We start from the raw sequence: 25,582 nt of genomic DNA, 5'->3' as shown, positions 1-25,582 counted from the left end.
TGAGTTTGTGCTATTATGATCCCTGTTTGCTGATGAGAAAGCAAATGCACAGAGAGGTTAGGCGCGTTGCCAAATGTCACACAGTAAGTGGTGAAGCTAGAATTTTGAGACACAGTCTGGCTCTGCAGTCTGTCTTTTGCTATGCTCTGTAGCCTCGGCACACTTTTGCCATTAGGCATGCGGGCTTGGAGATCACACTTCCAGAAAACTTGCTGCTTGAAGAGTTGCTGCTTCCTAAGTTGCTGCTCGAGGCTGGCTCTTGGATCTGGAGCCTGGAATTCATGCTGTGTCCTACCTATGAAATCGTTTTTTGGGATAGGCCTCCTTTTATCTGTGCTTCTGTTGCAGGGGCTATACATTTCTCATTTAGAGCTATTTACATGCTATCCACGGGAAGATTGGTCATGGCTTCCCCTGGGAGAGATACAAATGTGACTAAGCTGTAGAAACCATCTTTTAATAACTTAATGCCAATGAGCGTTAACTGCAAGTCTTTAATGCACAACTCCCAGATCAACATTTTTTAAAATTACAGTTCCCTCCACTATTTCTTACCATGCTTATTTTCCTCCCATGGCTTCCAGCTAAGTGGTGTCACGTACCTGTCCTGATACTGAATGTTTTTTCTCCAACTTGACCTGTAGATGATTTCTGGGTTGGGGGTGAGGATGTGGCAGAAACCCTTTGAAAAGGAGTACAAAAGTTTATGTTTATGTGACTACGTACATTTTTCAGAAAAGAGGTAATTCTCCCAATACTCCACAACACAAAAAAGATTCTGAATCACTGGGCCTGGGCGTACAAACACTATGTCCTATGTGTGTGTCTGTGTATGTGCGTGTTTCCTAGTAAAATCACAGTTTCATATCTTCATAGTTCTATTTCTTCTGGATAGTACTTTTCTAAGAATATGGCAGTAATTTCTAATTTAAGAAGACATCAAGAAACAAAAGTCACAGTAAAAATCTAATGAGCCAAATAGTTTATAAGAAAAGCAGGAAAAGGATAAAGAATGAGCTCTTCAACATATTGCATATTCTGGTTCAAACAGAATACATGCACAGATACATACAGCACAACACACACTAACTTTAATATCCTAAGGAGAAGTTAATTTGCTGGGTTACATACATGCATGTTAAATGGAGACATTTATTAGAATAAGTCAGACCAAAAGAACACTTTCGCACAGAATATCTGTATGATGGAAACGGGGATTTCTGAAAAGTTGCTTCAGTTTTCCAGGTGGCTTTACAAGGGTAGGATGGGTGTAGGGTAACGAGGAGAGAGACTCCCCTTTCAGCAATATTCTGGGCATGAAAGGCAGTTGTGGATCCAGCCAAAGAGGCTACAAACTTCCTGATGATTTATTCACCGCTTTTCTACATTTTGTGATAGTAATAAGGAAGCTGTTACTCTAGCCTGCTAAATGTTTGAACTTGATGCATTTTGTAATCGGCAGAATAATGGTCCCCAAAGATGTCTACGTCGAACTCTTGGAAGCTGTGAATATGTTGTGTTATATGGCAAGGAAAAATTAAAGTTGCAGATGGGAATTAAAGATGCCAAACAGCTGACCTGGAAATAAAGCGCATGCCCTGGATTAACCAGGTGGACCCAATGTAATCCCAGGTTTCCTTAAAAGGGAATGAGGGAGGAAGGTGCGTGGGGTCAAAGCGATTCAGTAAGAGCGGGATTCGACCTGTGCTGGCTGCCTCTGAAGCTACAGGAAAAGGACCGGGGGCCGAGGAGTGCAAGTGGCTTCTGGAAGCTGGTAAGGGCCAGTGACATTTTTTTCTCCTAGTGCCTGCTGAAAGAACGCAGCTCTGCTGACACCTTGGTTTTGACCTGGTGAGACCCATTTTGGACTTTTCACGTCTAAAACCGTAAGTCATAAATTTCTTTCGGTTTAAAACAACAGCAGTGGCGTTGTTTCAGTTTGTGGGCATTGCTACAGCAGCAGGAGGAGGCGGGCACACATTGCTGGAACCTCTCCTGCTCCGGCGCTTGGGCGGTGCTGTAGGTGCTCATGCTCATGGAGGTAGTCAGCAAAGCGAGGCTCTCTCGGCTGGGCTGGCCGTGTCTGCCTACACCCAGCGCTCCCCTCTTCCCACTGCGGTCATAGCCTTAGTTCCTGTGCGTTTGGAGTGGCATTCTCTACAAAAATTCTCTGTCGAAGGGACAAACTCGATGAGTTATAATCTGTTCAGACTGATGTGTTAACGTCTAAGCTTTCCTGTGAGCAGGATAATTGTTCTATGATTTAAGAAGTGGCGTTGCATTCAGTGTATTTCTTTATGTGCCATTAAAATGCAGTTCACAGCTGTAGACAGGTGGGGTGAAATTAGCACCAGACTTGGAGACGGAAACCCTGATTTCTTTCCTCGTCCTGTCCACATACAAGCTATGGGTGTAATCAACTTTTATTTTCCCATAAACATTTTAGAATCACTTTGTCATGCTCCTCAAAAATTTTAACACTTGGATTAAAACTGTTAAAACTGCAGATAAATCTGGTGGAAAATGAACACCTTAATTGTACAGTTTACAATGCTAAGTTACCCCAGTAATTTGAACATGTTATATCTTTTTTTATCTACTTAGGTCTTGTCTGTCCTACAATAGTTAGTTTTGTTTTTTTTTTTTATAAGGTTTCTGGTAATTCTTATGCTTATTTATCATGCAGCATCCAGTATTGCAGTCTGTATCAATCTGATTTTTCTTTTTCTCCTTAATATAGTCGTTATTCCTGAATTGTTGGGTAAAAGTTGGTCTGCTTGTTGTCTTTATCTTATAGAGATTGTGCTTCTCATATGCCTAGAAATTTTTTCCTGTGACTTTATATCCACCCCTCCCCCACCCCCGGGCATATAAGATGCCGTGATTGATGTCGTACATCAGGAGAAGGGGTTACAGCCTGCACACCTCCTGGTAATTTTGCTTAGGAAGAAAGGGAGGGTGGACCTTAGGGCAGATGGCCTCCAGCACTGAAATGTGGGCTCCAGGATCCTCCATCTGCCCACATCTTGCTGGACACCTCCATATGCATCTGCCTGGTCCACTGCTCTGGCTCCCAACCCCCTAACCCTTGGGCTGGCAGGAGAAAGAGCTCAGAAGCCAGCTGCTTGCTCTCTTCCCTTGCTGTGTGCTCTCAGTGGTTGTTGGCAGCACACTGGAATCACCTGGCAGCCTTAAACACTGATGGTGGGTTGAATCCACAGAGATTCTGATTTTATGCAGTGCAGGTGAGACCAAGGGCATCAGGCTGTTTAAAGCTCCCCAGATGATTCTAATGTGCTGCTAAGGTTGAGATCCCCAGTGCCAGCCCTATCCTGAAGCCACCTCACTTGCTGGAGAAGACATTGGGCTGACGTTGCTTTTTCTCTGCATTGTCATGGTCACTGGGTGGGCCGGCTCCTGTCCAGGGTTGCGTGGATACTCTTCCAGGGCAGCATCTGCGGTGCCTGTAGCTCTCAGCTCGCCTCTATCTAAAACATTTTAGTTTTACAGTTGTACTTTTCATGTGCCTAGAAATTTATGGGCTACATTTCTCTTCCATACATGGACTTTGTGAGCGTCTATTTTTCTGGAGGATTTTTACAGTTTTTATGCTAGTTTTGACTCACCAATGTTTTCCTTGTGTTAGGTTTAAAGGAGAAAGTCTACAGTTCCAGTTAGCCTACTTTTGTAACAGGACCTGACGGCTCGACTCTTTGAATCCTGAAAGACTATAGGAAAAGCTAGCCCAAGTGACTGAGCTGGGGGTCCCAGTCATCGGTAGCATGGGTATTTTGCTTTGGAATGTTAAATAGTGGGGTGGGGGTGGGGGGCGCCCAGCACAGTTAATTTAAAGTGTCAAGTCTAGATTTGATTCCTAGCTAACAAAACAAGTTTCTTTTCTCAGAGTTGTGAGGATTCAGTGAGATAAAATGGAAAAGTGCCTAGCAGTGATGGGCTTTCAGGAGATGCTCATAGACATTAGCTGAATTTGAACATGTTCAGCTTGAACAGAACAGAAACATTAACTGGAGTCGACGGGAGGATCAGCAATGTTTCTAATAGGTGGCATCACAAAGAGCACAAGCTTAGGTGTTCCTCAGCTGCCACACCTTTGTGCTTGCTCCTCTGTTAGGATTATCTATTAGACTTTGCTGTTTTATTAGATTTTTATGTTACAAGAGGGGCACATAATAGAGCTCGTGCAATTTAGTTCATTTCAGACTTGGACCAGCTTTCAGTGAAAGCTGCTGGAACTAATTTTTATAGCCAGAACTTCAAATAGTGACTTTGAGCCTATATCAGAACAAAATATCATTATCCCCATCTCTGGCTCTGACATCAGTTCTTTTGAGGCTGAAATTTGCCCTGGAGTTGTACGATCTTACACGGTCAATAGCAGAAGTCAGCAGGGACTCCTAGGGAGAGAGATGTGATAACATAATTAACATTTTGATAGCATTCCAGACAGCAACAGAATAATGCCTTTGGCCAGGAAATCACAGATCCCTCCCCACCCTGTTATGGTGGAACTATGTCCCCTCAGATGATCCCCAGTAGCTGTGAATGTGATCTTGTTTGGGAATAGATGCCTTTGTAGATGAGCAAGTTAAAGTAAGGTCATTAGGTGGGCCCTAATCCACTGTGACTGACCTTATAAAAAGAAAAATTCGGACACAGACCTGTGCACACTGGGATGACACTAAGTGAAGACGAAGGCAGGGACTGGGAGATGGCACTGCAAGTCAGGGAGCACCACAGATGACTAATGTCATCTTTTTTTGGTGGGGAGGAGTACGGAATTTATTTTATTGTTTGGCTTGTGGGTTTGGCTCCTTGGATGTCACAGGGGTGGGTGTGTCCCACCTCCCTAAGTCATGGTCCCACGGGCCTGTTGGGATTGTTTTCCAGGTTCAAAGTGCACTGAGAAAGCTTCACAGTTTTAATACTTCCTAGATGCTCAACTGAGGCAAAGTGACAGAATGGCCCTCCCGCCCCTGCCGCCACAAAAATAAAGCCCCAAGCCTCTGGCAGCTGCAGCTGCTGCTGCAGCCATAGGAAAAAAGGAAAAGCCATAGAACTGCCTCTCCCTCACAGCCCTCAGAAGGATCCAATCCTGCTAGCACCTTGATTCCCAGAATTCTGACCTCCAGAACTGTGACAAAGTAAATCTGTTGGTTTAAGCGAATGAGTTTGTGGTACTTCATTACGGTAGCCCTCAGAAACCAGTACACCCCCTTTTGTCTCACTCTGCCTTCCAGGAGAAGTGATACTATAGATTGGTTAAACTCAAGGGAACTCCTTGTTTTTCTATGGAAACATGTGAAGAGGCTGATATGCAACCACTGTGACCTTCAGAGGGGCAGTCTCACAGGATGTGGTCAAATATATTTTCTGGTGGGTGGAGCTTTGTGTGAGATATAAATCAATCTCATTGGGTAGCTGTCTCAATTTCTGCATTCCCAGTTCAGTGTGGGTGGATGGGGAAGGTGGTCTCAAGTGGGAGGTATACAGGCTGCTTTTTTCATTGGATTTCCCTTAGGCTTTTGGGACATTCTCCATTCTGTGTGGCCAGGGAACATGTAAACTGGAGACGGAACCCAAAAGCTTTCCCTCCCTAAAAATGCCTGAGGTGGGGTGGCCAGTAGGCAGGTGAAAACTTTGCTACAAAAAATTTAAGACAGAGAAAAGGAAATATTGCTCCCCCCAAAATTCAATCTCATAATTAATAAATATTTAATTTAGGCTGGGCATGGTGGCTCACACCTGTAATCCCAGCATTTTGGGAGGCTGAGGTGGGCAGATCATGAGGATAAGACGTCGAGACCAGCCTGGCCAACATGGTGAAACCCCGTCTCTACTAAAAATACAAAAACTAGCCGGGTGTGGTGGCACGTGCCTGTAGTCCCAGCTACTTGGGAGGCTGAGGCAGGAGAATTGTTGAACCTTGGGGTGTTGGGGAGCAGAGGCTGCTGTGAGCTGAGATTGTGCCACTGCATTCCAGCCTGGCAACAGAGCAAGACTCCTCGAGAACAAAAAAAAATGTAAATATCTAAAACATAACATGTCCACTAGCCAGATCAGCTGATAGTAGAGTATATACAGTTACATTTAATGTGGCATACTATGCATAATATGTGACATGGGTGGGGTCTCCGAAAGCAAGGGCGCCAAAAGTCTGAAACAGCTTTGGGCACTGGTGCAAATGGTATTTCCTCTGGCTATCATGGTCTGCTCCTTATGCCTTCTTCCCGACTGGTATGTTCTTTGACATTTCAAAATAATATCAGAGGCCCAGTGTGGGTTTGGGACAGAACACGTAGAACAAAGCAATCCCTTGCCTTGCTTCATCTCTGGCTATATGTTTATCTTAGAAAAGCGTGCTCTAGACAGCGAGTGGAGAATATTCAAGTATGTCTTTGTCCCTGACAGTATGCTCTCATCTCTTTTGTAAGAGTATACAATTTAAATTTCTAAAAATTCATTACAATAAAAAGCAAAACAATCCCTCATAGGTTTATAATTAAACTAATGCACCATTTACAAAGGGTTTGAAATAAATGCAAATACCTAGGTACAATGTTTTATCTTTTTAATGACACTTCAATAAACCCAATTACTTAAGTTTTATTTTCCGAACCAAGCAAGTGTGAAGCGTTTCTTCATACACTGCAAGTTTATGAAATTCAAGAGGTAGAAAATGCAGCAGGGTTTTGAAGAAGACCCTTTTCAATGAATGTCAAGCTTGGCGACCCTACACTTGGGATGTGGGTCTTCTAAATGGATATGAGTCTTGTACCTTAAAGTTTGTGGAAGTGAAGGTCACGAAATCCTTCCCCAGTAGGCTTTAACTCTTTTAGTTAAAAAAAAAAAATACTAGGCTGAATGGGCCATTCGTATCATCTAGTAGGATGACTCTTATGTATGTACTTCCATCCTGGGATGAAGGTCCTTCATGAAGGATTTGCAGATTAGGTTAAGAGGGTTATCTAATTATACAACAAACCTATTCATCTGGCAAATACTTAGTGAATATCTGCTAAGTGCCGGCACAATGCTAAACTTGTTGAAAACAACCACATGATAGCAGGGGCATGATAACAGTTCCTGTAATCATGGAGCTCAGTTGAGCAGGAAGCATTTATAATTCCATGTGAGGATGAAAGGTACTGAAAGGAGTACTAGCATCTTCATCCATTCAGGCTGCTAGAATGAACTGCCACAGTCTGGGTGGCTTGTAAATAACAAATTCATTGCCCACGTTCTCCAGGCTGGGAAATGTAAGATGAAGGCACCAGCAGATTCGGTGTCTAGTGAGGGCAGTTTGCCCATTTCATAATTGGCACCTGCTCACTGCATCCTCATAGGGTGGAAGGGCCAAGGCAGCTCTGTAAGGCCCCTTGGATAACAGCTGTACTCTCATTCCTGCGAGCTCTCCTTTCATGATTTAACCACCTCTCAAAGGACTCACCTCCAAACACATAATCACACTGGTGATTACATTTATACCGGTGAATTTTGGGGAGACATATTCAGACCATAGTAAGTAGGGAGGGGCATTTCACTTGAATTTGAGAGCTAATCAAAAAACCTTTCTGTAGAAAGTGATAGCCCAATCCTCAAAACCACGAAGGGCTTATCCAGACAAATTAGATGAATACCCCTGAGGCAAGAAAGCACAGCACATTTAAGAAACGAAAGTAATTTGATATGAGGTAAGGATCCTCAGGGGAGAGAAGCATGGAGACGTGTAGGCAGAAGCCACATCTCAAAGGGCCTTGCAAGCCATTTGGAGAAGATTTACCTCTATCCTGAGGGCAATGGGAAGCTACTAAATGACTTTGAGCAGAGAATGGAAATGTTTCAGATGACGACTTGGCTGTTTGGTGGATGGATTAGGGGGAAACTAGTCCAGTAAGGAGGCTGCTGCAGTAAGCAAGATGAGAAATGACAAATAGTGCCACTGGGAACAAAGGTGGGGGACTCCTATGACAGTGGCAGGCAGCATCAGCATGGCATAGTGATTGTTTTGGGGGAGGTGCAAGGAAGAAAATGAAGGCTAAAGAATTGATCTTTGTAAGAGTGGTACCTCTCAGTGGAGCTTTAGAACTCAGACAGCAAAGCAAAGTTTTGAGGGGAAGGTGATGATTCAGTTTTAGACATACTGACTGGATATACATAAAGTATATCCAAGCAGAGCTGCTTGGGAAAGAGGTACCTGAGTCTGATGGCCCTTCACTCAGACAGCTCTCAGGACAGGTGACTCCAGGAAGGAAAGAGTACTGAGCTGCCTTGGAGGATGAAGAGTAGTGGGAGGAGGTGTGGCAGGAAGTACTTGGAAGTTGGGGAACGGTGGTGAGACCAAAGCGCCACAAGGAATTGCAGGTAATACTGAGGGTGTGAAAGGGAGGCAGGGGATAATTCTTGATGGGTTTTGCCTGTCATGTTTTATGCCTAAGGAATGAGATAGAGCAAATACAATATTTTAGACAGGCGAGAGACCGGATCATATTGGTTTTAGAAATTAGTCTGGCACTGGCATGAATGTGAACTGGAAATGAAAATAAATCAGACCGGTTAAAATAATCTAGTAGTATGCATGTCAAAAGATCAAGTCCTAAACTGAGACTGGGCAGAGAGGATGAGGAAGCAGGAATGAATTTAAGAGATACTAAGGTGGCAGAAATGATAGTGGTAGCCATGGACTAAATATGGGAGGCAAGAAAGATGGCAAGGATGATATTCAGGGTTCCGGCTTGGCTGATGGTGGGCCATTTGGTGAGCTGGGCACTATCCATCTCAGAAGCAGAATGGCAAGGTGCAGGTCTGAGAAAAGCAGGGCAGATGTGCCATAAACCCTGATCTTACAATTGACTGAAAAATTATGAGTCACTAAGACATTCGAATTCTTGATCTCTAGAAAAAAACAGCAATTTTAATTACTTTTATCTGCAGTGAAGAAGTTGGCATCACTTTACCCTTTTTGTCATTATTAAGGCTTGGGAATTAGTTCTTTTTGCAAAACTACTTTATCTCTTTTTTGAAAGGAATGATGCTAAACATGTTAAAAATGGACAAAATACAACTCGGTGTTTGCAGGGATCTCTTTCCCAAATAATCAGATATTTAAAGTCTTCTGTTGAAGAGAACTACAATTTGTCCAAGTCCTCAAAGGCTATCATATGGCTGATTCTGCTCAGTCTTCAAGTTTCAGCAGAGATAAAAATGGTCAGAAAAGCATTCCCTGAACACCTTCTCCAAGCAGGCCCCATCGCTACCATCACGGCACTATGTCCTGTCATCCATACCACTTCATCAGCTTAAAATTATATTTTTATTTACATATTGATTCTCTCAATATAAGGTCTGAGGGTTGATATGGTTTGGATCTGTTTCCCTGCCGAAATCTCCTGTCGAATGGTAATCCCCAGTGTGGAGGTGGGGCCGGTGGGAGGTGATTGGATCACGGGGGTGGTTTCTGATGGTTCAGTACCATCCATCTAGTGCTGTTTCATGAGAGAGTTCTCAGGAGATCTGGCTGTTGACAAGTGTGTAAACTCCTCCCTCGCCTTCCTCCCACTCTGGGCCACATAATTCGTGCCTGCTTCCCCTTCTGCCGTGATTGAAAGTTTCCTGAGGCCTCCCCAGAAGCTGCTATGCTTCCTGTGCAGCCTGCACAACCGTGATCCAATTAAACCTCTTTTCTTTATAAATTACCCAGCCTCAGTCCAGTGTTTATGGCAATGCAGAATGGACTGATACAGGTGAAGATTGAGCCTCCTGCCTTTTCCTGGGTATAGCAAGTGGCAGCTTTATGCCTGGCATCGTCCCCATCCTATAAATACTAATTAAGTTCACAGCTAGAGAACAGTTGAGATTCCTGTTCTCAAGGCTCTTTTTAGCCAGTATCATTTTTATGGCCATATTGGTTGGTAAAATTCAAACTCCTTCTATACTAAAATCAATAGCCTCTGCTCAGAGCCCTGAAGTTCCCCCAGCCCTTATTTACTCTTCTATTTACACTTCTCAAGGAACTCTCAGAATTCTCAACCCACAGCTTAAGGCCTACCACCTGGCCCAGTGTGCCCCAGCTGTGGTGCTGAGGCCTGTGTGTATTCAACTTGGTTGGTGTCTGTGCTGTACAGGTTGGTAAATATTTTGAAGATCATACCTGCCTAGGCTTCTAATCTAAACCCAGAATCTAATTTCTGTTGCCACATAACACATGGAAACTTCCATAATAACCACATAGATTAACATAAGAAAAGATCTCCATTGCTAATCACGAACAAGTTAGGTTAACATTAAGCAGAACCATAGCCTCAAATAGGGTAAGCAGATGGGCAGGTCTGTGTGCACGTGTTTGTGTCAGGGTCAGAAGTTAGGTTTGTGGCAAGGGAGGATTGCAGAACAATCACCCTTATGTTCTTTTGGATTGAAGACAAAGTTTTATCTCTTCCAAGGAGAGAGAAGAGCTTTATTGAAAAAAAATCAAACTTTGTGAATGTATTCCTTAAGTGGAGAGATCCTGGGTGAGCCTCCATCCAGAAGCTGGCTTAATTGGACTCCAACTGGGCAGAATGAATTCTTAATCAGAACATATTTTATTTGCTTAAAATGAATATTACTGCATTTACCCCAGATTTATCAACAAAGCGGCCTTTAACAGCTATCAGTGGCTGACCTTGACAGATTCCATTACTGAAATAATGAAGTTTGATGGGTTACTATTAATAAGATTTGCTAATGGTTTTCCATTGCAGAGCTTGAGACCGATGAAACAGAGCTGCTTATTCAGGCAGGTTGACCACAGGGAAAGGTGAGGGAGGGAGTAATGAAAAGCAAAGGGAGCTTGATGCAAAACGAATGGCTCCCAGGCAGAATTTCCACAAATGAAATGCAAATTCAGATATATATCTCTTAATCACCACACTGAAAAGGTTGATTACTTAAAATTAGACTCACCAGATGTTTTTGTTGTAGGCAGGAATGGAAAGCTGACTAAGTGGGAAAATATAAATTTATTCTTTTAAAAGGTCCTCGTTATCTCATAATAGCGGGTAGGAAATTGAACCGCAATTACAAAATGAAAGCAGCTAGGTTCAGAGGGGAACGAGGAGGAAAGCTCAGAGGCAAGAAAAGGAGAAGAAGTAAGACAATTCTATTGTGTTAGTATTTCTGATATTTGAAAACTTGAGGTGACGTGCAAAAGAAGTGATTTACTTTTTTCTTCTAAAGATTCATTGGCTAGCAGCTTTCTTCTCACACATTTTTAGATTGTAGACATTTTACTTCCCTTATCCTCAAAGCCGTTACCAATTTTCATTACCTTCAGACGTGACACAGCAACAAGAAATACCAACCCAATTTCTTTTCTGAATGGAACCAGCTGTGGGCAAAGGCGGACAGTTGCTTCTGGGATTATCATTTAGGAGACATTGGAAAGGCCTGTTCTTAGATTGGTTCCCTCACCTTCCTGGTTTCCCATCACAGATTTGTTTCTTTGGATCTATCAAGCATTTTGAACTTACTGGCTTCTGTTTAAAATGCAAACACATCCGCAGAGGCAATAACTGAGAACCCATAAGGTCTATCAATTAATATCTTTGCCCAAATAGAGGTTCTGTCAGGACGGAAGTTTTGAGGAGTGGATTATTTCAGAGAAATTAGTGTTTGGAAGAGGGAAAACGGCACTCCTAAGAGTTGGAAGAGATCATTTTGGCCTATCTTACAATTTCCAAGAGGAGGGCCCTTCTGTGGCTTAACTAATCGTTATTGCCAAAACTTTGTGGATCAATAACTCTGCAAACTGAAGTCAGTTTTGGTTTTGTCCTGCTTCTATATATTGCAAAAGAACTCTAGATAATGAGGAATATTGGATGCACATGGAGACAAGCTCCTTGTCTGCCTGTAAGACAGAAATTAGATTCTGCTTTGCTATTGTTGTCTTTTAGTTTCTGGGCCTGTGGTCCAGGATCCTGATAATTTCTAACATAAGAAATTAGCCATAGACCTCAACAACCTCTGTCCAAATGTGTAAAATAGAGAACCAGATATAAGTCAGTTCCTTGCTAGATTTATTATAATTAAATAAATTACTATGTCTTCTGTAAGTATACTTAAGCCCAAAAGTCAGTACACGGCATATAGGAAATGCATATGTGGTTTTGGACCAATCAGCTTAAGTATATTGTACATTAGAGGAGATAGACTCAAAGCAAGTAATTCCTTTTGAAGTGTTTTTAATATACATCACATCCATCACTAAGGGCCTACTGTCTGGTAGGTATCACACTCCAGGAGTGCAAAGTTAAGAACTGTGTAACACATGGGCCTGTTCTATGCAAATGAATGTATTATTAGGGAATCTATATTTTGCTATCAAGTTTAATAAAACGAAAACAGAAAAAATAAAATTAGCCAGGTTGGGGGAGGTATTGTGTAATCCATTTTGGGAAGATAAATGGTGACTTTGGGGGAATGTAGAGACCCTCCCCCCACAATATGAAACTCCAGAAACAGAAAAGAGAGACAGGAAACCAAAACTGGCTGGAAATCACATTTGTTAGTGGCTTCTGCTAAATGAACTATTTGAGACAACTTATAATTTATGTTGGGTCCGCTAACTCTAGAACTGCTCTCTAGTTGATAATAAATAGCTTGTGATATGCCTGGTTCACATAATAAAACTTAATTTGAACGCCGCCATTGTCAGAACATGTAGAAGATACTGTTTATACTACCTATAAAATGGTATTTGTTCTACAATGGTATAAAATTATTGGGGGATAATTAAAATACCTGTTCTAATTATTTGCACTACCTGTTTGCACTACCTATAAAATGGTATTTGTTCTACAATGACATAAAATTATTGGGGAATAATTAAAATACTTAGACTGTTTTCAGGCACTTACCAGTCATTTCTGCATAAACGACAGAAATTGCTAATTGTAAAACATTTCAATTTAATCCTCAAGACCTCTACTCGCTGATATTCTTTCTGGAATAACACTAGTTACTGTGGGCATTTGAGAATAAAAATTTATCTGAAATAAACTGCAATTTTGACTCTTTTAAGACTTATTTTCTCAACAGTTAGTCAAAAGTGAAACTATAAATGGTTATATAGAACCTTTTTTTTTTTTTTTTTTGAGATGGAGTTTTGCTCTGTTGCCCAGGCTGGTGTGCAATGGCGTGATCTCAGCTCCCTGCAACTTTCGCCTCCTGGGTTCGAGCGATTCTCCTGCCTCAGCCTCTTGAGTAGCTAGGATTACAGGCATTTGCCACCACACCCAGCTAATTTTTGTATTTTTAGTAGAGATGAGGTTTCACCATGTTGGTCAGGCTGGTCTCGAACTCCTGACCTCATGATCCGCCGGCCTTTGCCTTCCAAAATGCTGGGATTACAGATGTGAGCCACTGCGCAAGCCACAAAATTCTTAATTCTTAAGATTATAAGGGCAAATATACTTGAAAAATAAAAGGCTTCTCTTTTAAAAATAAGAGAATCCAGTGTGATAGCTCTGATGCTTAAACAATTAAAAGAATAAGAAGTTCCCTTCTCTTAGAGCATTTTCCTTTGTAAACTAATAATTGGCTTGGTGTGGTAGCTCATATCTATGCACTTCAGCACTTTGGGAGGCTGAGGTGGAAGGATAGATTGAGCCCAGGAGTTGAAGGCTGTAGTGAGCTCTGCAGTAAGCTGCCACTGCACTCCAGCCTGGGCAACACAGTGAGACTCTCTCAAAATCCAAAGAAAAAAAAAAGAAAAAGACAATCATATAAAAAAAAAAAAAGCTCAATGTCACTGATCTTTTGAAAATCAAAACCATAATGAGATACCATCACACGCCAGTCAGAATGGTAATTATTAAGAAGTCAAAAAATAACATGCTGGTGAGGTTGTGGAGAAAAAGGAATGCTTATACACGGTGATTGGGAGTGTAAATTAGTTAAACCATTGTGAAAGTCAGCGTGGTCGTTCCTGAAAGACCTACAGGCAGAAATACCATTTGACCCAGCAATCCCATTACTGGGTATATACCCAAAGGAATATAAATCATTCTATTATAAAGACACATGAACACATGTTTATTGCAGCACTATTCACAGTAGGAAAGACATGGAATCAACCTAAATGCCTGTCAATGATAGAATGGATACGGTACATATATACCATGGAATACTATGCAGTCATAAGAACAACATCATGTCCTTTGCAGGGACATGGATGGAGCCTGGAAGCCATTATCCTTAGCAAACTAAACCAAATACATGTTCTCACATAGAAGTGGGAGCTAAATGATGCGATCACGTGGACACATGTGGGAACAACACACACTGGGGCCTGTTGGAGGGTGGGGCATGGGAGGGAGTTAGATGATCAGGAAAAATAACTAATGGGTACCAGGCTTAATACCTGGGTGATGAAATAATCGGTACAACAAATTGCCATGACACAAGTTTAGCTGTGTGACAGAACTACACATGTACCCCTAAACTTAAGAAAAAAAAAAAAAAAACCCCTTGTAATTATAAATTCTTTCTTTGGCTCCATGAGATGAAAAACATTTTAAAAGGCCCTCGCAGGTCTTACAAGCCAGGAGTGTCTTTTTTTCTAGGACCAAGAGCCATCTCTCTGTTATAAAGGAGACAACACTCCTATCTTGCAGCTTCAGTAAGAAGGTAGGAGCCTAAATGTCTGAGAAGCCTCTTCGTCCAAGTTGCAAAACTACTTCTTGTCATTAAGATGTGAGAAGTTTTTCTCTTTATATGACACTAATTAGCTAACACAGATGGTCACCCCAATTACCAGGTATATTTAGGATGAACTTTGTGAGACACGTGGTGCTGTCAAGTCCTCTTATTTGAGGACTGGCTAGTTGTTTATCTAGAGAATGCCTATGTAGTAGGATGCATCTGGCATAAAAGAGTGTCTGTATAAAAGAGTGAGATTTGTCTTTGCAATCCCTCAGTGGATTCCCTGTGATGTGTATCACATTCTGGTTTAATGTTTATTCAATAATAAAGCTTCTTGCCTTCTCTACTATATTCGTAAAGAGGATTTTTTTTTTTTGGTTGGAAGATCATTTTGTCTTTAAATTTACCCAGTATAACCTCATATTGACTATAGGTATATTTCACATATTCTTAAAATATGTGTCTAAAACCCCAGCAGATGTTAACATTAGCTTTACTGCCTATGGGTTAACCATTCATGTCAAACCTAATTTTCCTTCTTCCAGATCTTGCTGAGTCACCCTAAGACATACTTTTCCATCTTTCCTCATCTACTTCCTCGTATGATCCCTGATCATGCTCTGCATCTTTAATTTAAATATAGAGGATTAATTTAATGATATCTCAAATAATGAGATAACAGTAAGTAGATTGTCTTAAACTTCATGTTTCAGCTGGCTGAGAAGGAAGACTGCAAGTGATAGGGAGGATAGAGGTTCAGCCGCTGGAGATTTAAGGTCAGTGAGTATATAACAAAAACCAAAATCTTACATGCCTAGAAAGGCAGGACAAGATGAAGCAGTGGCTCAAAGTTCATCAAGAGAAAAGAAGCAACCTAAGAGACATCAGCCTTAAGTTCTAGCAACAGACTGCAATACAAAACAATCCTGGCTCTACTGGGGAAAGATGCTGACCTGAACCAGTCCTGTGTCACCTGGGCTGTACCTGGAGCAGCAATGTCCATTGGGACTTTCTGTGATGGAGGGGTTCCATATCTGTACTGCCCAATTCACTAGCCACCAGCCATGTGTGTCTACTGACCACGGAAAATGTGGCTGGTGAGACAGTCGAATGCTAATTTTAAATTGATAAAAATGAAATGGCAATATATGGCTAGTGGCTACTCTATTGGACAGCCACTTTATATGATTCAAGAAAAGATGATTTTTGGGGTCATTTACTTAAATGTTACAAGGTCTGTGCTATTCGGAGAGAAATTGTACAGGTAGGATATTGATCAGCATTTCTCACTGATAGAACATGTACAGATTCTAGAGTTGAAGTGCTCCTACAAGTTGTTGGCAGTGATGGGAACATTTGGGTGCTTGAGACTAGGTAAGCTTTTCTGGGTTCTCTTCAGCCATCTCATGAGACTTCTTGCTGTATTTCTTTCACATATTTGATTATCTTCAAGTTCTGCTATCTTTATCTTGCCCACATCCTGGGAATCAGGATTAATCTGTGATTTTCATAAATTGCTTTGTAGATTAAAATTCCCTATAAAGTGTCTGTTACTATCTGTAGTCCTGACTTGGAGAGGTTAGCCTTCTGATAATTCCCATTTATAGGATTCGGAGCAGTGCATCTGTGCTATTAACCCAGGAGGCAGGCCCACACAGACTCAGTTAGATTGAGCAGTCAGCCTCCTGACAGGCTTCCTGAGAAACCTGACTCACCTTTCAGCCTCAGCCTGGCCTCGTGGTTCCTCCCTTCTCTGCTGGCTTCCTGTCCTAGGGTCTCTCAGCCCCTCTGCAAAGCTAGCCTCTACTGCCTGAGGGCCTGTGCAATCAGCTTAAGCCTTAGGGTAGAGAGCGGCTGAGGAATGTAAGTGTTGCACAGTGAAAATAGTAATGCACTTGAAGTCACAAGACCTGGCTTTGAGTCCTAGCCTTGCCCTGTTACAAAATTCTGACTAGGTACTTAGTCTCTGTGAAACTTAGTTTTCCCATTCTAATCCATTTAACACATACTTATTGAGCTAGGTAAGTATGGAGTTTACCCTCATGGAATTTACATTTTCAGCAAGAGACACTGAAAATAAGACATAAATCCATTACATGACATATCAGAAGGTGATAGGCAAGCCGGGTGTGGTGGCTCACACCTGTAATCCCAGAGCTTTGGGAGGCTGAGGTGGGCGGATCACCTGAGATCAGAAGTTCGGGACCAACCTGGCCAACATGGTGAAACCCTGTCTCTACTAAATACAAAAAGGAGTTGAGTGTGGTGGTGGATGACTGTAATCCCAGCTACTTGGGAGGCTAGAGCAGGAGAATCACTTGACCTGGGAGGCGGAGGTTGCAATGAGTTGAGATTGTCACTCACTGCACTCCAGCCTGGGCAACAAGAGCAAACTTTCATTTTTTTTTTTTTTTTCAAAAAAAAAAGGTGATAAGTGAGGGAGATAGAGCTTGGTAAACTAGATGGAGAGTAGGTGGGAGAGAACATGATTTCTGTGGGAGAATCAGGATAAGCCTCACTGAGAAATAGACATGTGCACAAAGGCTTGAAGGAAATAAGGCATGTACCTATCTGTAAAGAACTCTCCAAGTGATGCAAGTTTAAGTCCAGAAATAAGATAGAAACCTCAAAATAAAAACTGGTTGGTGACCCTCACCTAGAAATAAATTACCCTTAAAATACCTACTATATACTAGGTGCCAAATATTTACATTTAAAGGCTGATGCTGACTGACTTCCTTTGTCATGGAAAATGAAGGTCATCCCCAGTATCTTGACAAGTTAAGAGCATTTCAGGAAAGGGATCATTTTCAATTTGAATCTCTTATTCCACCATTTATTATGAATTTGCAGCAATATTATGAGATAGCTTGGTGCATATGTGTATATAATGTATAAAACTATTAGGAGCTAATTCTGCGTGGGAATCTGAGTTACTAATTTATCCAGAATCTCTCTTCAAGGATTTTTGAATAGTGAATAATCTTTCAAGATAGAGATAGTGTCTCCATCTGGAGCAAAGTTCAGGTTTGCTTTCTGCTCATTAGGAAGATAAGCTCAGTTTTCTCTCCTGTAATATAATCCACTGTGTCTGTAGTTGTCACGTGGCCCTCTGCATCACCCTGTGAAAATTGGGACTCTGGCAACCACTGCAAGAAAATGGTGATACTCCGGCTATTGTACTGTGGTGTATATCTGATCCAAGAGTCTCATGTCTTCTGCCAGCAACCATGAAACTGTGGCAAGATAATAAGTTAGTCTGCAACTAGAATAAAATCCAAAACCTGCCTTTACCTGACATCTATGATTTGAGACAGATTTTTTAAAAGAGAATATTTAAAGAATCTAAGAAGTGATAATAAGCCACATAAACATAAGTTATCGAAGGATTTCCTGAAATCTAAGTTAACTTTTTATCCTGAGTGAAGTGCTAAGTACCCAGATTATAAAGCAGGAAATAGAATGGTTCATCAATTGTCCCAGCACCACTGCAAAGAGAGAGTTAATTGTTAAATAGCTGGTTTCCTTAGGTAATTGGAAATCTAGATAACATTGTAAACTTAATTGACCATTAATGGAAGTTCTCTTTCTATTTTCAAATATTTTTCTTGCCATCTTTCTGAAGCGATGGGAATACCTTTTTCTTAGAAAGGTCAGAAGCATATAACATTTAAATAATCTGAAAGCTCAGCATCACTGGATGTGCAAAGCTGCCAGACCTGGGTCAGAGGGTCAAGCTGAATGGAATTACCGAAGGCTGCTATATGGCTGGAAATACAATCTGAAGATGAAGTGGAAAGCTAAGCTCTGACAGCTTGGTATTGAGATTTAACATTTAAGGTAGTTGAGGATAAAGGCAATTGCCAAGATCAAAACTATTCAGAAGTTCATAGATTTGCGGGGGCTATTCATATGACCGAAAGCAAACTCCAACTCAAGGAACCGTATGTTATCTGTGTCTATTATTTCCCCAAAATATCATTGTTGAATTTTTTCCTTCAAAATTAGGGAATTAGCACTCTTGTAGATGGATCATTTTTACTATTAAACATGGTTCTTTGAAAGAACCTACTCACAGGGAGTATATATGAAATTCCCTAGATTTCACTGAGTTCCTATTTGATCCTCTATATAGCATTTCCATTATTTGTCTTAGGCAATTTCCCAAGGAAGTCTAGGGTAGTTTTTCATCCTTGAAGCATCTCAATGTGCTCTATAAACTATAGTCTATATTCACCAGCTACTTACATAGTGCCATTTCTAAATGTGGAACAAAAGCTACTTCTACTATTGGCACACAAATTCAATGTTTATTAAAATGTTTTTATCAAGTTTTAGAAAAATAAAACTTCACGAAAATCTTTTAAAATTCCCAGGTATATTATTACATAATACGCAGTGGCTGAACTCATGGTGATAAAGTAGCTTTGAGGAATCTGAAGAGACTAAAAAGGGAAAATTAGATTAAAGGAATACAAAGTGATTGAAGTAGATAAGTCACCAAAAGCACAAGCAAAAAGAAAAATAGATAAACTGGACTTCATCATTATTAAAAACCTTTGTGCATCAAAGGATATTACTAAGACAGTGAAAAGACAACTTGCAGAGTGAGAAATCTGCACATCATATATTTGATAAGGGTTTAATATCCAGAACATAAGGAATTTCTAAAACTCAGCAAAAAGATAAAACAACCCAATTTAAAAAAATGGGAAAAGAATTTGAATAGAGATTTATTCAAAGAAGATATACAAATGACCAATAAGCACACGAAATGATTGACATCAGTAGTTGTTAAGGAAATGCAAATCAAAATCACAATGAGATACCACTTCTCACATACTATGATGGCTATAATAAACAAGGAAAATATTCTTGAGGACTTGGAGAAATCGGAATCCTTGTACATTGATGGTGGGAGTGTAAAATTGCACAGATGCTGTAGGAAGCAGTCTGATAGTTCATCAAAAATTTAACGACACAACTGTCATACGACCCAGTAATTCTCCTAGGTATATACCCCAAGGAATTAAAAACAGGGACTCAGTTATTAATATGCCAGTGCTCTGAATTGTAACATTTTCAGAATAGTCCAAAAGCAGAAACAATCCACACACCCATCAACAGATGAATCAATAAATAAAATGAGGTACATATATACAATGAAATATCATTTAGCCATAAAAAATGAAGTTCTGATATGTGCTTTAACACAGACCCTGAAAACAGTGTGGAAAGTGAAATAGCCCACATAGAAAGAGGACAAATGTAGAATTTCATATAAAATATCTAGAATGGATAAATTGAGACAGCAGATTAGAGGTTACCAGGGAGTTGGGTTGGAAGGACTGGGGAGTTATTGCTTAATAGTTACAGAGTTTCTGTTTGGGAAGGTGAGAAAACTTGGAAATTTTGGTGGTGATGGTAGCATGAAATTGTGAATATAATTTATCCCATTAAATTGTTAGAAATGATTAACATGGTAAATTCTCTATATTTTACTGTATATATGCATTTATGTGCGACTTTTAAAAATGAATTTGAAGTTGGTCAAATATATAAAGGATTTTTTAAAAGAAAGTAAAGAAATTATTGGGGTCTAAGTAAACATACCTGAGATAATTACAGGGAAGTGAAATTGGAAGGACAGATATAGGCTACTATAGGGGTAGAATAAATCAGATCAAATGCCAAACTGCTGTCTTAAATATGCTACTTTATTTTTAATGGTCAGGATTAGAAACAGAATTGGAAGAATAGTAAACAGATTATGGTATATCAATATGAGAATAAATTATAGGCATTAAAGTCATTATAAAGCCCATGTAGAAAAACGGAAATACATTGACAATACAATGTTATGTGAATGTATCAGAACCTAAAACAGTATATATTATTGCAACTTTGCTAAGATATGTTGTATGTGGCAGACAAAGTATGAAAACAGTTGGGCTAGGATTAAAATGTTTTTACTACTGTGGCTTTATTGTTAATTCAGGTTTTTAGGGAAAAAAAAGGATACATGAAAACATTGGTTTAAAACCTTGCTTCTCCATTAGTAACTACCGATTGTGCAAAATAACCATGGAGTTTCAGGATAGCTTCTCTTTATTCTAGAGTTATATCTATTATATACTATTTTGTCATGCAGATTTGTTATGTCCAAATTGGGCTACTATTAGTGACATTAGAGCTAAGCCAGGGGTTTGAAGAAGTTATAAGCTAAAGAAATTCCACAATGAGTTTTTCTTGGGATCTCACTAAATATTCTTCTTTAACTCCAATATTTCAAGGTTCAATTTATTTAAGATTATATAGTTTGATATTAGCTTAGGAATCTAGTAGTTCAAGCTCTTTTAACAAAGGGAAAAAATGGAGGTATACAGCCCACGTCCTGACAAAAGCCAGACAGTAGCCAAGGTCACCTAAGTCTTAATCCTCTGCTCATTCCATGATGCCAGTGCAACGTCTTATCTATCCCCAAACTCTGCATTACCATGTAGTATAGACACATGCCTACATGAGCTTGGTGCAGGAAAACATAATTTCAAAAGGCTGCTAGTTTATTGCTGTTCACTTGTACTAAATCAACCAAACCCATTATCCCTTCTGACATTGTGAGAATTACTTCAACTTATCAGTCATTGGACTTTAGCACATGCTAGAAGCTGAATGTGGGAATGTAAATGCAACCTGATTCAGATGTCTTATTCCATCATTGTGAAAAACTATTCCAAGTCCATAAATTCAGTGGGTCAATTTTGACCTGAAAAAGCAAAATCAGTAATGAAAACATTGCCTCCTTTTATGATTATCTATTCAATTTTACTTGAAGCAAGAGACTGGATTAAAAAAAAAAAAACTCTTTTGGTCCATCAGTTCTCTTTTGGTATAATTTTATTGCTGAGTTATTGTAGGCTGCTGAGCCTCTGATCAGGCTGCTAACTAATCAGTTTTCTACCCTATACTCATCCATAATGGGAAAAGAAAATCTGAAATTACATCATTTAGCATTACTCTTTCAATAGGGTATATGATTTAGTTTATTACACCAAGAACCAACCCAATTTCAAAATAATTACAAAGTGTTAGTAAGTAAACTCTTCAGGCAGGCACACAGAGACATGAGTTGCAGATAATGCTGCATGTATTGGTCAGGCCAGTGAGAGGTTTCAGTATCTCTCTTTGCATTTTTGACACCCAACTGGCTCTGAGTTTGGCTCTGCGGGTCATGTAGAGATTTAAAAGTAGAATCTCTTGCCAACAGAACAAAAGCATCTTTGTTCAGAGGCTTGCTGACAATTTTAGATGTTGAAACCCAACAGTAGAAAATGGAATAATAGAGCTGGAAAGGATTATCAAAATGTGATTTAATTCTGGACATATCCCACAGAAGACATCATTTTATGAACTAGCACCAGGGAAATTAGTTGTATCTTTTATTTTTCTCCTTTAAATTCTGATAAGTATCTTATTAATGGACAATGATGTCTTTAAAAAAAACCATGGTGTTCTTTCAAATGTGAGAAGGTACTCTTTTACTCTGACCAATTTGGAATGAAAACTACACTTAAATGTAGACTTGAAATCAAAGATAATGTGAGAGGAAATTATAAAGAATCAAAGTGATGCGTACCTGCTTAAGGAAATCAGAATTGGTTAGTAATGGCCAGCTTTCGTGCTTATGAAGCACCTGTTTCGCTAGTGGTGAGGAGCTCGAAGACAATTAAGACATAGCCCCTGTCCTTGAGAGGCTAAAAATCTAGCATGCTCTATTGCATGGTGTATTTTTCACTCTGTATACTACTAATGGAAGAGCTAACATTAACAAGAGTATGTGCAAAAAGGATACATGAAAACATTGGTTTAATACCTTGCATCTCTCATTTAACATCTTGCATGTCTATGTACAAAAGCCCCAACATTTTAAAGAAGTGTACATGCAGTATAATTCATGAGTAGATATTAAAATTCTGCTCAAAGCCTAAACTGATAGTTTAGGCAGTGCTTCTCAGAGTGTCCCAATTTTGGGGCTTCCCATTAGTTCCTACTAGGATTCTCTGGGAATGGGCCCTGAGAATATGCATTTCTCAGTAATTCTTAGGTGCTGCCATTGTTTCCTGGTTTTTCCTGGAAAAGTTAGCCTTCACAAATTCTCCAAGGTGAAATGACCTTTAGTTATGCGATTATTTTTGCATTTATTTTACTTTCAAATTTGTCTGAGAATGGTTACTCTGGATGTTAAGAAACATTTCACTCTCACGGTTCAGTCATTTCACTTTCACAGTTCAGTCATATTCTTGTCTTTCATTTAAATATCCCCAAAATTAGGCAGGTGAGCAAGTGCTGGGTAAGGCAGTTCACTGTGGAAAGGGCTAGAGGGGGGAGTTCTGAAGGCCATAACCAGAACCGAAAAGTAGTTCATTCCCCTGAGGAAAGTTCTTTATTAACACTGTTCTCCTAATTGCTTTCACTTTTATGAGAAATGTAAACAGTCAAAAATGAAACCTCATTAATATAATGAAAATATTTCTTGTTGGAATTAATAAAACTCTCTCCTGCTGAGTTTAAAGCACCAAGTTATTGAAAAGACAAAAGTGCGACTTTGAGCTTTTACCTGACAATTGGAATGTGAAATTCTCACGGTATGTCTGATTCTTAGCTTCTGTCTACAACCAGTCTTGCCAAAACTATTTCCATGGAAACAGACATCAAATCTGAAAATATTGAAAAAGCTACAGGTATGATCATCTAAACTCATTTGCTATGCTTTGCCAAGTAAGGTCCTTTGTGTAAAAAGGCGAACACAGGCTTGCATCCTGGGTTAAAAAGACTTTGCTGTCAGGGAAAAACCACAGGGTCTCTCGGGGAACCGTGTTTCTTCTATTTCCCTACCCCTCTTTTGTTTCTTTCCCCTTCCTTCTGTCCTCATTAATTCACCCATTTCTTCAACCAATATAATAGATTTCCTATTTATGGTTAAATGTATGTACACGTATTCTCTCCCTTGTGGGTGAGGAATGCTACTGCATAGTTTTCAGAGAGAAACCAATAGATACTGTCTTACAGTCTATCTAGGAAGCATGTCTGTTAAAATGCATACAAACAATGGAAGGGCAAGATTGGTGTCTTGCTGTCCCTGGCATCTAACACAAAATAGCTCCATACACATTAGGAATCCTGATGCCTGAACAGAATGGTTAGAGCCATAGTAGAATTCTTGCAGGCTGGTATAGGAAATGTGTTAGAGAGTGAGAGTAGCTCAGAAATATAAAAGGAACCTCTTTTCCTTTGAGTGAAGAAGCCACAGGTGTGTGGTTGGGGATTTCAGAAGCCTCTGCCTAAGGTGGAAATAGCAGGCATAAAACCACAGTGCTGGAAGCACAGCCAATAAATGAGGATCAACTCTCTTTATTCCAGACAGGATTGAGTATCTTCTATCAAATGAAACAACTTTAATACTTAACTGCCCTTATCAAAGACAGATGGATTAATTGGTCTATTAGAAAAATAAAGAACACCCCTGAGTAGACAGACCTTTGATTTTTGTAACAACTGGGCCATCTCCAAAAATTCCTTATTAAATGTATAACCTGAGTGGTTTCCTTGAATAAAACGGGAATTAATGAATCAATTAATTATGGGAATATAGCCTGTAAATGTGGTCACTCTTAATAGACCTTTATAGTTGTTCATTTGGGATTTTAAAAAGTTTGAAACATGAAAAGGAATTGTGGATCCACCCCCACAAAAAATAGGGAAAGGTAGGAGAAAATCAATTCCCATTTTTAAAGATGTTTTTAAAAAGCAAAGAGAATGGCAAGCATTCATGATTGTTACCTTAAAGGTTCTTACTGACACGTGCTAATAAAAATTGAGCAAAAAGGTTTTGTTCATCTTTACATCTCACCATAGCTAACGGCCCTAACTCATGAAATCAGTTATTAATAATTAATTTTAAAAGACAGCAGATAATTGACTTTGAAGACATCGGTTTTTAAAGTGCCACTATACTTCATGTTTATCAGCTCTTCCTGGTTAAACAAAAGCTATTACAGACCCTTACATAGGGCCCTAAAATTGAGGAAAGTTCAGAAAAATCCTGGGTGAAATGAGAGCCAAGGAGGATCATCATAAAATGGATGAGAATGTTCACCTACAGAAATCTTCCTAGAAGTAACTCTTCAGAAGAAAGGTTTTGAAAATGTTTCTGATTAAAAACATGGCTCCATGTTCATCCAGGACTCCAAGTGGCTCTCTGAAAGTAACTCAAAACAAATACTAACCCGCAGCACAACTAGAGAAAGCAGGTGCTAATTTTGGAACTGTAATAGTAACGTATGTTATAACAGACAATTTTGATGATTGAAAAGAGATAATGAAAAAGATGAGTACAACAGCTAAAAGTCTTCAGCATTCTTTCCAGGGGAGAAGATGCTCTGATTTTAGAAAACTGATCTTGCTTATCTAATCACAAATATCCCTAGAGTGGAAAATGGTGATTCATCAATGTTACAGAGTTATAAAAATATCCTTTAAAGAACATCTAAGTTCATATATCTCAATCTTTTGCTTATTAAGCCATATCATAATGTCTTTCTTCCATATCATTCTATCTTCTTTAAAAGTTCTGGCCTATTCTCCATTTCCAGTGTTGAAGTTCTGCCCATTCTTCAAGGTTTAATTCAAACATCTCCCTCTTGACACAACCATTTCTGATCCCCAATTTTTGCCACAGTTCTCTGCATTTTTATTATAACGGCAGATTGTTTTCTCATAGTTAGCAATTTCTCCATTCAATTGTAAGCCATTTGCTGTGTGCTTGTATTTTGATTCATAGTTTTAACAAAAGTTCATGAGAACGTATCTGTCAAACCCTTTT

General features: G+C 39.7%; 1 protein-coding gene and 1 long non-coding RNA gene across 3 annotated transcripts in view; one reads left to right on the top strand and one right to left on the bottom strand.

Moving 5' to 3' along the window:
• The window catches only part of HTR2A (5-hydroxytryptamine receptor 2A), a 66,404-nt gene that overhangs the window by 20,750 nt on the left and 20,072 nt on the right, over window positions 1-25,582 (bottom strand). The gene's annotated exons all lie outside the window — the stretch shown is intronic.
• Window positions 1,800-6,577, top strand: LOC119472323. Its single transcript, XR_005201458.1, has 3 exons — window positions 1,800-1,886; window positions 3,647-3,786; window positions 6,372-6,577. It is a non-coding gene; the product is annotated as an uncharacterized LOC119472323 (long non-coding RNA).

This window comes from Cebus imitator, unplaced genomic scaffold (genome assembly GCF_001604975.1).
Source record: "Cebus imitator isolate Cc_AM_T3 unplaced genomic scaffold, Cebus_imitator-1.0 Scaffold94, whole genome shotgun sequence".
Lineage (NCBI taxonomy): Eukaryota > Metazoa > Chordata > Mammalia > Primates > Cebidae > Cebus > Cebus imitator.
The sequence above is the reverse complement of the archived record's forward strand: the minus strand, read 5'-3'. Positions and strand labels throughout refer to the sequence as shown.